Source organism: Panthera leo, chromosome B1, assembly GCF_018350215.1.
Source record: "Panthera leo isolate Ple1 chromosome B1, P.leo_Ple1_pat1.1, whole genome shotgun sequence".
In the NCBI taxonomy this organism is placed as follows: domain Eukaryota; kingdom Metazoa; phylum Chordata; class Mammalia; order Carnivora; family Felidae; genus Panthera; species Panthera leo.
This window is the reverse complement of record NC_056682.1, coordinates 34,855,449-34,873,511: the sequence shown is the minus strand read 5'-3', so window position 1 is coordinate 34,873,511 and position 18,063 is coordinate 34,855,449. Positions and strand designations below refer to the sequence as shown.

The 18,063-nt window shown below is 36.5% G+C and overlaps 1 long non-coding RNA gene across 2 annotated transcripts in view; it reads right to left on the bottom strand.

Annotated features, from left to right (window-relative positions):
• Positions 1–18,063, bottom strand: part of LOC122217522 — a 51,896-nt gene that overhangs the window by 24,945 nt on the left and 8,888 nt on the right. Inside the window, exon 4 of one of the 2 annotated variants that reach the window (XR_006201565.1) lies at positions 13,402–15,517. The exons of the other annotated variant lie outside the window; for it this stretch is intronic. This is a non-coding gene — a long non-coding RNA (uncharacterized LOC122217522). Of the gene's footprint in view, positions 1–13,401; positions 15,518–18,063 lie in introns of those variants that run through there. 2 annotated transcript variants of the gene reach the window in all.

Here is an 18,063-nt window from a genome sequence, read left to right as displayed (position 1 = left end):
AAAATAAATAAACGTTAAAAAAAAACAAAAAAAAAAAAAACAACAGAGTAACATACACATAATGGAAATACCAGAAATAGAAGAAAAAGAAAAGGAACAGAAAAAATATTTGAAGCAGTAATAACAATAGCAATATAACAATAATAATAATAATAATAAATATTAATTTGGGAAACAAGTTTTCCCAAATTAATGACAGATAGCAAACCACATACCTAGGAAACACAGAGAACACCAAGCAGGATTAAAAAAAAATTCTATGTATAGGCATATCATACTCAAACTGCAGAATATGAAAGAAAAAATATTAAAAGAAGCCTGAGGGAGAAACTGTCTAACCTATAGAAGAGGAAGGATAAGAATTATGATGACTTTCTCTTCAGTAACCATGCAAAGAAAAGAACGTGGAGTATAATATTTAAAGTGTGAAAGGAAAAAACCCACCAACCTAGAATTTAGTATCCAGCAAAATTATCCTTCAGAAGAAATGAGAAATGAAGACCTTCTCAGACAAACAAAAATTGAGAGAACGTGTTGCCAATAGCACTGACATGCAAGATATATTTTAAAAAATTCTTCAGAAAGAACAAAAATGACTTAGGTCAGAAATTCAGCAGTAATGGGGGCCTGGGTGGCTCAGTGAGTTGAGTGTTTGACTCAGGTCATGATCTCACAGTTTGTGAGTTTGAGTCCCACATTGGGCTTGCCACTGTCAGCACAGAGCCTGCTTTGGATCTTCTGTATCCCTCTCTCTCTGCCTCTCCTCCACTTAAGCATGCTTCTCTCTCTCTAATAAATAAACATTTAAAAAAATCTCTTCATAAAAAAAAGAAGTTCAGCAGTAATGATAACTTTTTAATGAGTGAAATAAATGAAGGCAATGTTACGAAGGATGGGAGGGAGGAAATGGTACTACACTGCTATACTTGCTGTACCTGTGAAGTGACAAAGTGTTATTTGAAAAACAACTTGGACTAATTTTAAGTGCATATTGTAAACTTAAGTGCAACTACTAAAAAAAGTAAACAAGTAAGTAAAATATATGCTAACAGAGGGTAAAAAATGAAATCACATAATATGCTCAGTGAAACTCACAGAAGCCAGGAAAAGAGTAGAAGTCAAAAACAAGAAACAAAGAACAAAGGCAATGAGTAGAGAACAGTAACAAATATGGTAAATGTTAATCCAAGCATATGAACAATAATTTAAAATGTCAGTAGTCTAAATACACCAGCTAAAAGAGACTATCAGGGTGGGTAAACACAAACAACACCCAACTATATTATGTCTTCACAAAAAAAGAAAAAGAAAAAGAAAAAAGAAAGAAAGAAAGAGAAAGGCAATTTAGACACAGAAAAAATAAAAGCATAGAGAAAAATACATCATGCTAGCACTAACACTTGAAAGGTGGAATACCTTTATTAAATTCAAACAAAGCAGACTCCAAGTTAAAGAGGCAATATATGACAAAAAAAGGTCAATTCTCCAAGAAGACATGACAATCCTTAATGTGAAGCATAATGTCATATGTGAGGCAAAAACTAACAGAAATGCAAGAAGAAATTGATGAAGCCACTATTACAGTTGAATTTCTCAACAGCCCTCTCACAGTAATGGATAGATCCATCAGGCAAAAATCAGTAAAGACATAGCTGAACTCAATAACATCAATAAACCGCATCTAACTGATATCTATAGACTACTTGATCCAACAGCAAAACATATATTTTTATCAAGCTCACATGGACATTCACCATGAGAGACCACATTCTGGGCCATAAAACATCCTTTAGCAAATCTGAAAGAATAAAAATCATACATACCTGCTTTCAGACAATGATAAAATGTAACTAGAAATCTATAACAGAATGATAGATGGAAACCCCCAAATACTTGGAAATTAAACAATAACCTCTAAATAACACATGGTTGATAAAAAAATTAATAAGAGAAATTGAATATTTTAAACTCGTTGTAAATGAAATAAAATGTATTAAAATTTGTGGTATGCAGCAAAAGCAGTGCGTAGAGGGAAATTTATGGCAATGGCTGCAGATATTAAAAAGAAAAAAATCTAAAACAATAGAATAAGAGTCCACCTTAGGAAATGAGAAAAAGAGGAGGAAGTTAAATTCAAAGTAAGAAGAAAAAAATAAAAATCAGAGCAAAAATCAATATAATTGAAAATAGGACATCAACAGGGGAGCCTGGGTGCCCAGTCAGTTAAGTCTTGATTTCTGCTCAGGTCATGATCTCACAGTTCATGAGATTGAGCCCTGTGTCAGGCTCTGTGCTGACAGCAGAGAGCCTGCTTGGGATATTGTCTCTCTCTCTCTCTCTGTCTCTCTCTCTCTGTCTCTCTCTCACAGTTCATGTGATCGAGCCCTGTGTCAGGCTCTGTGCTGACAGCAGAGAGCCTGCTTGGGATTCCCTCTCTCTCCTCTCTCTCTCTGTCATTCTCGAAATAAATAAATAATCATTTTTTAAAAAAGAAAATATAACGTCAAAAAAGAATATCAACAAAACCAAAGCTGGTTCTTTGAAAAGATCAATAAAATTGACAACCTCTAGCTACACTAACTTATGAAAAAGAGGGGGAGGTTGGGGAGGTGGGAAAAGAGAAAGAGGGAAAGAAGACACAAATTACAAATATCAAAAAAGGAAGAAGGGCTCTAACTACTGATTCTAGAAGCATTAACAAAATAAAAAAATGTTTTGAACAATTCTATGCCCATAAGTTTGATAACCTAGATAAAATGGACCAATTTCTTAAAAGACAAAATCTACCAAAACTCACACAAGGAAAAATAGAAAGTCAAAATGAGCCTATTTCTATTAAAGAAATTGGATCAATAATTAATAATCTTCAAAAACAGAAAGCAACAGGCTCAGATGGGTGTAATGGTGAATTCTACCAAACATTTAAGGAACAACTTATACCAATTCTCTACAATCTCTTGCAGAAGACAGAAGCAGAGAGAATACTTACTAACTCATTCTATGAGACCAGCATTACCCTAATATCAAAATCAAACAAACATGTTACTAGAAAGGAAGACTACAGAACAATATCTCTCATGAACATAGATGTAAAATTTTTCAAAAAAATATTAGCAAATTGAGTTCATAAGCTTATAAAAAGAATTGTACACCATGACACAGTGAAATTTACTCCAGGTATACAAGGCTGGAGCAGCATTTGAAAATCAATTACTATAATCTATCACATCAGCAGGCTAAGGAAGGAAAATCCTATGATTGTATCAACAGATTCAGAAAAAAACATTTGACAAAATCCAACACCAGTTCATGATTAAAACACACACACACACACACACACACACACAAACTCTCAGCAAACTAGGAAGAGAGGGGAACTTGACAAAAAACATCAACCAAACAACCTACAACTAGATACTTTCCCACTAAAATCAGGAACAATGCAAAAATGTTCACTTATATTCAACATGGTACAAGAAATCCTAGCTATTGCAATAAAACAATAAAAGGAATTGAAAGGTATACATATTGAGAAGGAAAAAATAAAATTTTCTTTGTTTACAGATGACATGATTGCCTACATAGAAAATCTGAACAAATCAATAGAATCAGTAAAAGAATCCCTAGAAGAACAAGTGATTATAACAAGGTTGCAGGATATAAGGTTAATATTAAAAGTCAATTGCCTTCTTCGATACCAACAATGAATACATGGAATGTGAATTAAAAACACAATTATCACTGGGGCACCTCCATGGATCAGTTGGTTAAGCACCTGACTTCAGCTCAGGTCATGATCTTGTGGTTTGTGAGTTTGAGCCCTGCATCAGGTTCTGTGCTGACAGCACAGAGCCTGGATCCTGCTTCAGATTCTGTGTCCCCCTCTCTCTCTGCACCTCCCCCACTCACACTCTATCTCTGTCTCTCTCTCTCAAAAAACAATGAATAAACATTAAAAATTTTTTAATAAAAAAAATACAATACCATTTATACTAGCAACTCCCCCAAAAGAAAATACCTAGATATACATCTTAAAAAAACAGTATGATCTACTACATAAGTGAACCTACAAAACTCTGATGAAAAAAATATAAAAGCCAAATAATAGAGAGATATTCTATGTGCACGGATAGGTAGACTCTATATTGTCAAGATATCAGTTGTTTCCAATTCAGAAAACACAAAGACCTAAAGGAAATCAGGAAATCAATACATGAACAAAATAAAAATATTTACAAATAAACAGAAATTATAAAAAGATCAGTATACACAAAACACCACATACAGAAGAATACTCAAAAACACAAGGTACATTCTCCATGATAGACTATATGTTAGGCCACAGAACAAGTCTTAATAAATTTTAAAGACTGAAATCATACAAAATATCTTTTCTGATCACTTGAAAGGACACTAGAAATCAATAGCAGAAGGAAAACTGTAAAATCCACAAATAAATGAAAATTAAACAACACAATTTTAAACAATCAATGGGTCAAAGAAGAAATCACTGGGAAAATTAGAAAATATCTTGAGACAAATTAAATAAAAGGCACAATGTATCAAAACTCATGGGATGCAGTGAAAGTGCTAAGAGGAAAATTTATAGTGGTAAATGTTTATAGTAAAATATTTTTACTATATTTTATTACAAATATAGTAAAATTTTATAGTAAATTTATAGTAAAGTTACTATTACTATAAACATTAGGATCTAAAATCAATTTTCTAACTTCACACCTTAAGAAATTATAAAAGGAAGAATTAAGCCCCCCAAATAGAAAAAGAGTAGAAAAGGGGCGCCTGGGTGGCGCAGTCGGTTGAGCGTCCGACTTCAGCCAGGTCACGATCTCGCGGTCCGTGAGTTCGAGCCCCGCGTCAGGCTCTGGGCTGATGGCTCGGAGCCTGGAGCCTGTTTCCGATTCTGTGTCTCCCTCTCTCTCTGCCCCTCCCCCGTTCATGCTCTGTCTCTCTCTGTCCCAAAAATAAAAAAAAATAAAAAAAAAAAAAAAAAAAAGAAAAAGAGTAGAAAATAGAGAAACATTAAAAACAAATCATCAATGAAACCCGAAATTGATTCTTTGGAAAGATCAACAAAGTGGATAAACCTTTAGCTAGACTGACTAAAAAGAGAGAGAGGACTCTACCAAAATTAGAATTAAAGTGGGGACATTAGATTATAAAGACATAAAAATGATTATGAGTACTATGAAAAATGGTACACCAACTAATTGGATACATAGGTGAAATGGACAAATTACTAGCAACACAAAACCTGCAAACATTAATTTATTTTAAAAAATTGAAAAATTGAATACACTTAGAACTCGTAAGGAGACTGAATCAGTAACCAAAATCTCCAACAAAGAAAGGACATGGACCACAAGGTTTTACTACTGAATTCTACTACTCAAGGCAATCTACAGATTCAATGTGGTTGTTATCAAAATCCCAATAATGTTTTTCACAGAAACAGAAAAACCCATCGTAAAATGGATGAAATTTCAAGGGGCCCCAAATAACCAAAATAATATTGGAAAAGAAGAACAAAGTTGGAAGATTCATAGTTCCTGATTTCAAAAATTACCACAAAACTACAGTAATCAGAACAGGGTGGTACTGGCAGGAAAAGACATATAGACCAATGGAATAGTGCATCAAGCCCCCCCAATAAACCATCATTTATACTGTAAAATATTTCAACATAAGTCCTATGATCATTCAATGGGGAAAGGACAGGCTTTTCAATAAATGGTGCTGAGCAAGCTGGATATCCATGTGCAAAAGAATGAAGCTGGACCCTTACCTTACACCATATATAAAAATTAACTGAAAATTGATCAAAGGCCTAAACATAAAAACTAAAACCTTAGAAGAAAATGGGAAAAACTTCATAACATCGGATTTAACAATGATTTCTTGGATAGGACACCAAAAACACAGATAACATAAGAAAAAATAGATAAATTGACTTTATCATAATTGAAAAAAAGTTTTGCAGCAAAGGACACCATCAATGGAATGAAAGTACAACTCACTGAATGGGAAAATAACAGATGTGCAAATCATATATCAAATAAGGGGCTAATATCCAGAATACATTTTAAAAAATAAAAAAACTCTTACATCTCAACGATTAAAAAAACCCAATTTTAAAAGTGGTTAAAAATATTAAAAACAGGGGCGCCTGGGTGGCTCAGTCGGTTAAGCGTCTGACTTCGGCTCAGGTCACAATCTCGCGGTCCGTGAGTTCGAGCCCCGCGACGGGCTCTGTGCTGACTGCTCAGAGCCTGGAGCCTGTTTCGGATTCTGTGTCTCCCTCTCTCTCTGACCCTCCCCCGTTCATGCTCTGTCTCTCTCTGTCTCAAAAATAAATAAACGTTAAAAAAAGTATTAAAAACAATTTTTAAATTTATTTATTCCTTTTAAGTAGGTTCCACGCCCGACATGGGGTTCAAACTCACAACCCCAAGATCAAGAATCACATACTCTACCAACTGAGCCAATCAGGTGACCCCCAAAATAGATAAAGAACTTGAACAGACATTTCTCCAAAAGAGATACACAAGTGCCAATAAGCACATGAAAAAGCCCAGTATCACTAATTATTAATAAAATGCAAATCAAAACCATAACAATGTACCATTTCATTTCTATTAGGATTACTATTATTTAAAACAAACAAAACAAAATAACAATGTTGGCAAATGTGGAGAAACTGGAACACTTCTGTACTGCTGGTGAGAATGTAAAATGGTTGTAGACACTATAGGAAATAATGTGGCAGTTCCTGAAAAAATTTTAAAATAGAATTATCATATGATACAGCAATTCCACTTCTAGGTATACACCCAAAAGAATTAAAAGCAGGAACTGAACAGATATTAATACACCCATGTTAATAGCAGTATTACTCACATAAGCAAAAAGGTGTTTCAAATATCCATGAACAAATGAATGTATAAACAAAAACACACAATGGGATGTTATTTAGCCTTAAAAAGGAATGAATTCTGACACACGCTACAACGTGGAAGAAACTTGGAGACATTATGCTAAATTAATAAACCACTGGTAAAGACAAATACTGTCGGATTCCACTTATACGAGATACCTAAAGTAGCCAAATTCATAGAGAGACAGAAAGGAGGACTTTGGTTATCAAGGATGTGGGAGGAAAAAATGGGTAGTTACTGTTTAATGAATATAAAGCTTCAATATGGAGGATGAAAATAGTTATGAAGATAAATGAAGGTTCTGGTTGCGCAACAATATAAATGTGCTTAATGCCACTGAAATATACATTTAAAAATGGTTAAAATGTTAAATTTCATTTGTGTACATTTTACCACAATTTTTAAAAAAAATGATGAGCTCATACAGGAGTAGGTTGGGCTTCTAATCCAATATGACCACTGTCCTTATTATAGGAAGCCGTCCTTATGAAGACGCAGAATATAGGGAGGATGCCAAGTGAAAATGGAGGCAGAGATCAAAGTTATGCTACTGTAAGCCTAGGAACACCTAGGGCCACCAGAAGCGGAAGAGGCAAGGATGGATGATCCCTTAGAGGCTTCATAGGGAGCCTGGCCCTACTACTACCTCAATTTCAGACTTCTAGCCTCCCAAACTGTGAAAGAATAAAATTCTATTGTCTTAAAGGAAAAAAAAAACATATTTCCATGAGAGTCAGTAAATACTGTATATAAATATGTACAGCTTCTTACCTTGCCAGCAAAGTTATGGACTGGATGTTTGTGTCCCTCCCCCAAATTCATATGTTGAAGCCCTAACCACAATGTGATGGTATTAGGAGGTGGGGCCTTCGGGGGTGATTACGTTTAGATAAAGTCATGAGGGTAGAGCCCTTGTAATGTGATTAGTGTCCTTACAAGTAGTGGACGAGACACCAGAGCTCCCTTTCTCCATTTGCAGACACCAAGGAAAGGCCATGTGAGCACAGAGTGAGAAGGCAGCTGTCTAGGAGTCTGGTAGAGGGCCCTCGCAAAGACTCAAATCTGTCAGCACTTTGATCTTGGAACTCCTAGCCTCCAGCAGAGTTAGCCACACAGCCACCCAGTAATACTTTGTTACAGCAGCCAGAGTAGACTAAGACAGTGTCTACTTTAGAAAAAGCCACATCATGAATCAAGCTGATTGCTGGCACTGCACCATGTGCAGTTGCTTACACTTCCTCTGAGACTGCCAAAACTAAAAAGTAGAATACAAAGAAAATAAACGATATAGCTACCTATATAAATACTGTGTCTAAAAGGTAAACCCAAAACAAAGTATGCAAAAAAGCTGAAGATTGTGAGCTGTCACACCTGGACCTGTTCCTTAGAGGTCTGGTGTACAAACCGTTAGTGATTTAGACCGAGACACAAGGATCCACCTTTTCGAAATATGGAAAAACATTCCCAGTCAGGGAACATGTGGTGATAACCAGAACCAGCTTTTATGTTGGTGAATACTTCTCTCTTCTCTCCTCCCACACCATTCCATTCCTCACTTCTTAAAGGTTAATTTTCTCACTTCTCAAAGGATGAACGTAGTCCAAGTGGAAAGAACTCATTGGCAGTTTCATGTCTGAAGTGTAAAATTCCATCAGGGTTCATGTGTTGGATGGGTATCTGTTGTTGAGTGATTGTTTCTGGTAAGGTGGCATAAGGATGGTTCAAGACTTTTTCAGAGATATTTACTTTTCCTGTTTATACTCTACTAGTCTGTACCTTGCTTAAAGAGGTGATTTTATGGTTCTGACTCTGTAATTCCACAGAGCAGTGAATCATGCTGAATGTTTTTAGGCCAGAAAATGATTGCAGGAAACGCCCTGTTCATTTTCCTAAGCACTGAATTATAGGAAATAAAAGATTTCTCCCAGAACAGAGCAGTTTTAGCTTCATAACAACATTGAGTGAAGGTACAGAGTTCCCATATACCTCCCCCTACACACACACAGCTTCCCCACCTATCAACATCCCACACCAGAGCGGTACTATTTGTTGCAATCAAAGATCCTACATCAACACATCATTATCAACCAAAGTCCATAGTTTACATTAAGGTTTGTTCTTGGTGTTGTACATTCTTTGGGTTTTGGCACATATTTAATGACATGTATCCACCATGATATTATCATACAGAATAACTTCACTGCCCTAAAATTCCTGTGCTCCTATTCATTCCTCCCACCCTCCCAACTCTTGGCAATCACTGATCTTTTTTACCATCTCCATAGTGTTGTTTTTTCCAAAACGTCCTATAGTTGGGCTCATACATTATGTAGCCTTTCCAGATTGGCTTCTTTCACCTAGTAATACGCCATTTAAATTTCCTCCATGCTGGGGCACCTAGCTGGCTGTCAGTAGAGCATGCAACTCGATCTTGGCCTGTGAGTTCAAACCCCACCCACGTTGGGTGTAGAGCTTACTTTTACTTATTTTATAATATTTTATTTTTGAGAGAGCGAGTTGGGGAGGGGTAGAGAGGCAGGGGGGACAGAGGATCTGAAGTGGGCTCTGCCGCTGACAGCGGAGAAACTGATATGGGGCTTGAACTCACAAATGGTGAGTTCATGTCCTGAGCCGAAGTCAGACACTCAACAAACCAAGCACCCAGTTGCCCATGTAGAGCTTACTTAAAAAAATTTTTTCCTCCATGTCTTTTCATGGCTTGATAGCTCATTTTTTATACTGCTGAACAATATTCCATTGTCTGGATGTATCACAGTTTATTTATCCAATCGCCTACTGAAGGACATTTTGGTTGCTTCTAAACTTTGGCAATTATGAATAAAGCTGCTATAAATAACTATGTGCAGGTGTTTGTAGGGACATACATTTTCAACTCATTTGGATAAATGCCAAGAACTGCAGGATTGTGTAAGAGAATGTTGAGTATTGTGTGAAACTGTCAAATCGCCTTCCAAAATGGCTGTACTATTTTTGTATTCCCATCATCAATGAATAACAGTTCCTGTGGCTCCCCATCCTCACCAGCATTTTGTGTCACTAGTATTTTGGATGTTCACCATTCTAACAGATGTGTAGTGAAATCTCATTGTTACTTTAATGTGAAATTCATTAACAGCACACGATATTGAACACCTTTTCATATATTTATTTAATCATCTATATATCTCCTTTGATGAGGTGTCTGTCCAGATATATTACCCATGTTTTAACTGTATTATTTGTTTTCTTATAGTTGAGCTTTAAGAATTCTTTGTATATATTGATAACAGTTTTTTTAAATTTTTTTCTTTTTTTAAAATTTTTTCAATATATGAAGTTTATTGTCAAATTGGTTTCCATAGATAACAGTTCTTTTTCAGAGGTGTCCTTTAAAAATATTTTCTCCTAGTCTGTGGCCTATTGTCTCATTTTCTTGACTATCTTTCACAGATCAACAGTTTTTATTTGAATGATATCCAGCTTATTATTATTTTTTATCATGGATTGGTGTTATATCTAAAAAGTTATCATATCCCTAAGGTTATCTAGGTGCTGAATCTCACAAAATCATTTTCTGGATCATCTGATATAATCATATGATTTTTTTTTGTTTAGTATGTTGGTATGGTGGATTACATTTAATAATTTTCATATATTGAACCAGCCTTGCATATTTGGGATAAATCCTACTTGGCTGTGGTGTATGATTCTTTTTATGTGTTTTTTATTAGATTTGCTAATATTTTCTTGGGGGTTTCTGCATCTTTTGTGAGATAATTGTCTATAGTTGTCTTTCTTGTAATGTCTTTGTCTGGTTTTGATATTAATGTTGGCCGCATAGAATGAGTTAGGAAGTATTCTCTCTGCTTCTATCTTCCACAAAAGATTGCAAAGAATTGGTATAAATTTTTCCTTAAATGTTTGGTAGAATTCACCAGTGAAACCATCTGGATCTGATGTTTTATGTTTTTGAAAGTTAATTTTGATTCAATTTTTAAAACAGATCTAGGCCTGGAGTGCCTGGGTGGCTCAGTCAGTTAAGCGCCTGAGTTTTGATTTCAGCTCAGTTCATCTCTCACAGTGAGATCAAGCTCTGTGTCAGGCTTTGTGCTGACAGTGGGGAGCTTGCTTGAGATTCTCTCTCTATCCCTCTACCCTCAAAATAAATAAATTAATTAAAAAAAATTCTTTTACACAGATATAGGCCTATTCAGATTGTCTATTTCTTCTTGTGTGTGTTTTAGTAGATTGTTTCTTTGAAGGAATTGATCCATTTTATCTAAATTACCCAATTTATGAACATATGGTTTTTCATAGCAGTCACTCATATCTTTTTAATACCCATGGGGTCTATAATGGTATTCCTTATTTCTGATATTAGTAATTTGTGTCCTCTCTTTTTCTTAGTTTGGTTTGAGATTAATAAAAATAAATCTCTTCATTTATCTTTTCAAAGAACCAGCTTTTGGTTTTGTTGATGTTCTAGATTGATACCTTGTTTTCAAATTCACCTATTTCTGCTCTATTTTTTTTTTCTTGTGCTTACTTTGGATTGAATTTGCTCTTCTTTTTCTAGTTTCCTAAGATGAAATCCTAGAGAATTAATTTTAGATTTTTCTCCTTTTCTAATATATGCATTTCATGCTATAAATTTCTCTCCATGCATGGCTTTTGCTTCATCCCACAAACTTTGGTAAGTTGTTTTTTTCATTTTCATTTAGTTAAAAATATTTTAAAATTTCTCTTGAGATCCTTTCTTTTTGACTCATATGTTAATTAGAAGTGTGTTGTTGATCTCAAAAGTATCCGGGGATTTTCCAGATAGCTTTCCATTATAGATTCCTATTTTAATTCCATCGAGTCCGAGAGGAGATACTGTATTATTTCTATTCTTTTAAACTTGTCAAGGAACGTTTTTGTTGTTGTTGTTAAGGTGTGTTTTGTGGCCAGGCCATGTCTATGTTGGTGAATGTTCCATGTGAGCTTGGGAAGAATGTATATTTTGCTGTTGGTGGATAGTCAGTATCTATTCATAATAGCTACCAGTTGATTGATAGTGTTGTTGCCTTCAACTATATCCTTACTGATTTTCTGCCTAATGGATCTGTCCATTACTGGTAGAGGGCTGTTGAAGTATTCAGCTATAATAGTGGATTTATCTATTTCTTCTTGCATTTCTATTGGTTTTTGCCTCACATATGTTGACACTGTTGCTAGGTGCAAACACATTATAGATTGTTATGTCATTTTCAAGAATTGATCCCTTTGTCATCATGAAATGCTCCTTCTTATCCCTGATAATTTTTCTTGCTCTGAAGTCTGGTCTGTCTGAAATACTGCTGCTCTTACTTTCTTATTAATATTAACATGTTATATCTTTATTCCTTTCTCTTTAGCCTATATGTGTCCTTATATTTAAAGTTGGTTTCTTGTAGACAACAAATAGTTGGGTCTTGTATTTGAATCCACTGTGACAGTCTCTAGCTTTTACTTAGTGTATTTAGACAACCAATGTTTATTGATACAGTTAATACCTACCATATTTGTTACCGTATTCTACTCATTGCCATTGTTTTTTGTTTCTATTTTTGTCTTCCACTTTTTTCTGTGGTTTTAATTATTTTTATATTATTCCACTTTCTTTCTTTTCTTAGTATATCAATTATACTTCTTTTTTGCTTTTTTCACAGTCACCCTAAAATTTGCAAGATACATTTACAACTAATCCAAATCCATTTTCAAATAACACTATACTACTTCACAGGTAGTGAAAGTACCTTATAATAACAGAGTATTTCTAATTTCTTAACCCTCTCCCTTGTATCACTGCTGTCATTCATTTCTCTTATACATAAGCTGCAGTCACTGAATTTACTGTTTTGAACAAACTGTTACCTGTTAGATAGTTAAGAATAAGAAAAATAGGGGCACCTGACTGGCTCAGTCAGTGGAGCATGTGACTTTTGATCTCAGGGTTGTAAGTTCAAGTCCCATGTTGGATGTACTTAAAAATAAAATCTTTAAAAAATTTTAAAAATGAATAAGAAAAATGAAATTTTTAATTTTACCTTCACTTCTTCCTTCTCTAATACTATTCCTTTTTTTTAAATGTAAGTCTGGGTTTCTGACCTGTATCATTTTCCTCTTTTCTGAATAACTTCTTTTAACATTTCTTGCAAGGCAGGTCTACTGGCAACAAATACCCTCAGTTCCTGTTTGCCTGAGAAAGATTTATTCTCTTGCACTTCTGAAGGATAATTTTTCTGGGTATAAAATTCTAGGTTGGGGTGCATCTGAGTGGCTCAGTCGGTTGAGCGTCCAACTTTGGTTCACATCGTGATCTTGTGGTTTGTGGGTTCGAGCCCTGCATCTGGCTCTGCGCTGACAGTTCGGAGCCTGGGGCCTGCTTTGGATTCTGTGTCCCCCCCTCTCTCTGCACCTCCTCCACTCACTCTCTGTCTCTCCCTCTCTCTCAAGAATAAATAAACATCATAAAATTCTAGGTTGGTATAGTTCTTTTCCTCTCAATATGTTCAATATTTTATTCCACTCTTTTTCCTTAAATGCTTTCTGAGAAGAAGTCAGATGTAATTTTTATCTTTGCTCCTCTATAGGTAAGATCTTTTCTTCATCTTTGTCTTTCTACAGTTTGAATATGATATGCCTAGCTGTAGTGTTACTTTGGCATTTATCCTTAGTGTCCTCTGAGAGTCTTGGATCTGTGGTTTGGTATCTGACATTGGTTTTGGGAAACTCAGTCATTATTACTCCAAATATTTCTTCTATTACTTTCTCACTTTCTTCCTCTTCTTATATCCCATTGTATGTATATTATACTTTTTGTAGTTGTCTCATAATGTTTGAATATTCTGTTCCTTTTTGTTTGTTTGTTTGTTTTTCTTTTCTCTCTACTTTTCTGTTTGGAAGTTTCTGTTGACATATCCTTAAACTCAAGGATTCTTCCCTCAGCCATATCTAGTATACTAATGAGCTCATCAAAGCCATTCTTCATATATGTTAAGTGTTTTTGGTCTCTAACATTTCTTTTTTATTATTTCTTATAATTTCCATCTCTCTGCTTATATTACTGACCTGTTTTTGCATGTTGTCTGTTTTTTTTTTTTCTACTAGAATTCTTAGTTATTTTAAATTGATGGTCTGATAATTCCAATCCCTGCCATATCTGACTCTGATTCTGATACTTGCTCTGTCTCTTTAACCTGTGTTTTTGTTTTGGGTTTTGTTAGGTTGCCTTTTAGCATGCCTTATAATTTTTTGTTGAAAGCAAGACATGATGTACTAGGTGAAATAACATATGGTAAATAGGCCTTAGTAATGTGGTGATAAGGTGTGGGGGGGGAGAGGAAACTGTTCCATAGACCTATGATTAGGCCTCAGTTTTATAGTGAATCTGTGACTCTGGATTATAAACTTCACAAGTGCTTCTCAGTAGCCCCCTTCCCAACCTTCAGAGGGATAGGATGGCTAGAGGAAGTGCAAGTTGGGTATTTTCCTCCCCCAAGTCAGTTCAATGCTAATAAAACCCCAACAGAATAGGTTCTGGGAAAACACTGTCTCTAAACTGTGGCTGGTTCTAGGGTGTTGACAGTTTGGGGAGATCCAGTAAAATCAGGAAGGAAGGGGTGGACCCAGAACACAAGGCATACTCTGACTGGGGGTAGGGACTCTACCCAACTTTCCCAGCCTAGAGCAGGATCATACCTATCCTGGGCTTGGTACTGCATCTAATGCTTTGCTGGGATTAGACCATTCCACTACCTCTAATTTTAATTTCCAGCTGTTGTGAATTTCCAGCAAAGTTCAAGCTTTGCAGCAAAATTTCAAGCTGTGTAATTTCCAGCAGTTCTCAGGATCTACAAGAATCATGACCCTAAAAAATTCAGAAGAGGATGTATAATTTTTCATGATATAAGGCAACAAAAATTACAATCTAAAGTCTAGAGGTTTGTAAAATTAATTTTGCCCACTGTTGGACAGGAGCTTAAATCCCAGGAACAACAGGAGTTCAGCATTATTGATGAATATTAGCTTGACCATTTTGTTTTCCACCATGATAAACATCGACAAAGCAGAGATTTTCTTTGTCAGTGGACTGTGTAGAATATACTACCATTCTCTTATTCTCTGTTCACCATAACTTCTTCTGATATCCAGGTTAAATATTGGAGAAGTGTGCCTCAGGCCAGGAACTGATCAAAAGAATAATCTCAAAATGTCCTCTTTTCCTTCCAAAGAAGAATAATCTTTCCCTGGAAGGAATTCAAAAGAAATGAGAAGGTGTAGAAGAAAGATGCAAGTCCCATGAAGCTCAAGTCTTGAAGCAGCTTGCTGAGAGGGTAAAACATAGGAAAGAAGTGCTTCAGAAAACAACAGAAGAGAACAACAACTTCAGTCAAATGTCCTACTCTGGTACTGGTTCCCAAGGAAATTTTTGCTTGTAGGTCTCTGCTCCACTATGTTGTGATTCTGTTTTTCTATCTGTCCATCTCTCCAAACTTTGTTGTAGTAGTTTGTCCTTTGGTCTCAATTCTCTGATGGATCTAAGAAGAGTTGTTGAGTTTTAGTTTGTTCAGCTTTTTACGTGTTGTTAGGATACAGTGATGACTTCCAAGTTACTTACATGCTGACTGAAAATATAGAGCTATTTAAAAGGGAGGAAAAGATGGCAGCAGAGTAAGAGGACCCTAGGTTCACCTCATTTTACAAATGCAACTAGATAATTATCAAATCATCTTAAATACCCCAGAAATTGGCCTGAAGACTGGCAGAACAAGCTCTACAACTAAAAGTAGAGAAGAGGCTACATCAAAGAACATAGGGGGATGCCTGGGTGGCTCAGTTGGCTGAGCATCCGACTTCAGCTTAGGTCATATCTTGTGGTCTGTGAGTTCGAGCCCCCTGTCAGGCTCTGTGCCAACAGCTCAGAGCCTGCAACCTGCTTTGGATTCTGTGTCTCCCTCTCTCTCTGCCTCTCCCCTGTTCATACTCTGTCTCTCTCTCAAAAATAAAATAAAAACAAAAAATTAAAAGGAAAAAGAAGGTAGGAAGCATAGAGATACAGTTTGGGAGAGAAACAGATCATGGCTACCACAATGGGGAGGGAAACATGGTTGTGGAGAAGGGCAAGAGATGGAATAGCACACAGAAGAGTGCACAGGGGAAACAAATCCTCATAGCAATTGGCTTGGAAAGTGAGAAGGGCCAAATTTCATGAGTTCTTACAACCAGCAATGCTTAATGCCTGGAACTTTAAAGCTCAGATAGAGCCCATAGCACATTGGGACTGCTCTTGGAGAAGAAGGCAGGACAAAGAGCCTACGGACACACAGCATGGAAACAGCAATCTGAAGAGCACCTGGGGCATACAGTGGGTAGGTTATTTGCTCAGCTCAGAGCAAGTCCCAGAGAGGTAGCATTTACAGAGAGGCCCCCTCCAGGAACGAAGGAACTGGCAGGCACCATTTCCCTCCCCTACCTCTCAGCATAAGCACAGGGCCACTTGCAGGAACTAGTGTAGAAAAGACGCCTTGCCTACACCAAGCCCCACCTCCCTACACTCCGGTGAAACTGCCCATCCCAGTTAGGCTTGCCTGAGTCCCAGTGCAACAGGTTCCTTCCTCCAAAGACCCACCCAAATCCCCGCCACAACACATTTCCTAATGCAGAAGTTTTGCAGGGCCTCAGTTCTGGTGGCAGTGGTGACACGTCTCATCTTACAAGCAGAGTAGAGCACACCTAGTTAAAACCCATCACATTCAGGCCAGGAACCAAACACTGCCCACGAGAGCAAAGAGAACCTCTGCAGGGGCACCTGGGTGGCTCAGTCAGTTGAGCGTCTTTGGCTCAGGTCATGATCTCATGGTTCATGAATTTGAGCCACACGTCCAGCTCTGTGCTGACAGCTCAGAGCCTGGAGCCTGCTTCAAGTTCTGTGTCTCCCTAGCTCTGTCCTTCCCCCCACCACTCTCTCTCAAAAATAAATAAACATTAAGAAAAAAATTTTTTTTAAAAAGAGAGCCTCTGCAGATGACTGACCTGAAGGATAAAGTGGCCAAGACCCAATAGCACAGCACATGCAGCACACACTGGAGACACTTCCTGAAACACCAGGCCCTGGGAAACAGGGGTCACTACACAGCAGGGCACTACAGGTCCTCTTCCTCATAAGACAATTATCCTCAAGAACAGGAGATGTAGCTGATTATCCTAACATATAAAAGTAGGCACAGAGACTTAGACAAAATGAGAAGACAGAGAAATTAGTCCCAAGTGAAAAAACAGGACAAAGCCACAGCCAGAGATCTAAGTGAAACAGATATAAGTAAAATGCCTGATGGAATACTTAAAGCAATGATCATAAGGATACTCACTGGACTTGAGAAAAGAGTGGAAGACAACAGTAAGACCCTTAACCCAGAAATAAAAAAGAACCAACCAGAGACGAAGAGTACAATAAACAAGTTCGAAACACTTGATGTAATGAGCAGCAGGATGGAAGAAACAGAGGAACGAATTAATGATCTAGAAGACAGAGTAATGGAAAGTAATCAAACTGAACGAAGGAGAGAAAAAATATGCAAAATGAGAATAGACATAGGGAACTCAGTGATGCTATCAAATGTAATAACACTGGTATTTTAGGAGTCCCAGAAGAAGAGAGAAAACGGGGTAGAAAATATACTTCAAAAAATAATAGCTGAAAACTTCCCTAATCTGGGGAAGAAAACAGATATCCAGATTTAAGAGGCACAGAGAACACCCAACCAAATCAACAAAAGAAGATCCTCACCAAGACATATTGTAATTAAGTTGGCAAAATATAGTGATAAAGAAAAATATTGAAAAGCAGCAAGAGAAAAGAGAACAGTAACACAGGAAGGTAAACCCCATAAGGTTATTAGCAGGTTTTTCAGCAAAAACATTCTAACCCAGAAGGGAGTGGCATAATATATTCAAAGTACTGAATGGGAAAAATCTGCAGCCAAGAATACTCTATCCAGCAAGGTTTATCCATTCAGAATGGAAGGGAAAATACAGTTTCCTAGATGAACAAAAACTAAAGGAGTTCATGACCACTAAACCAGCT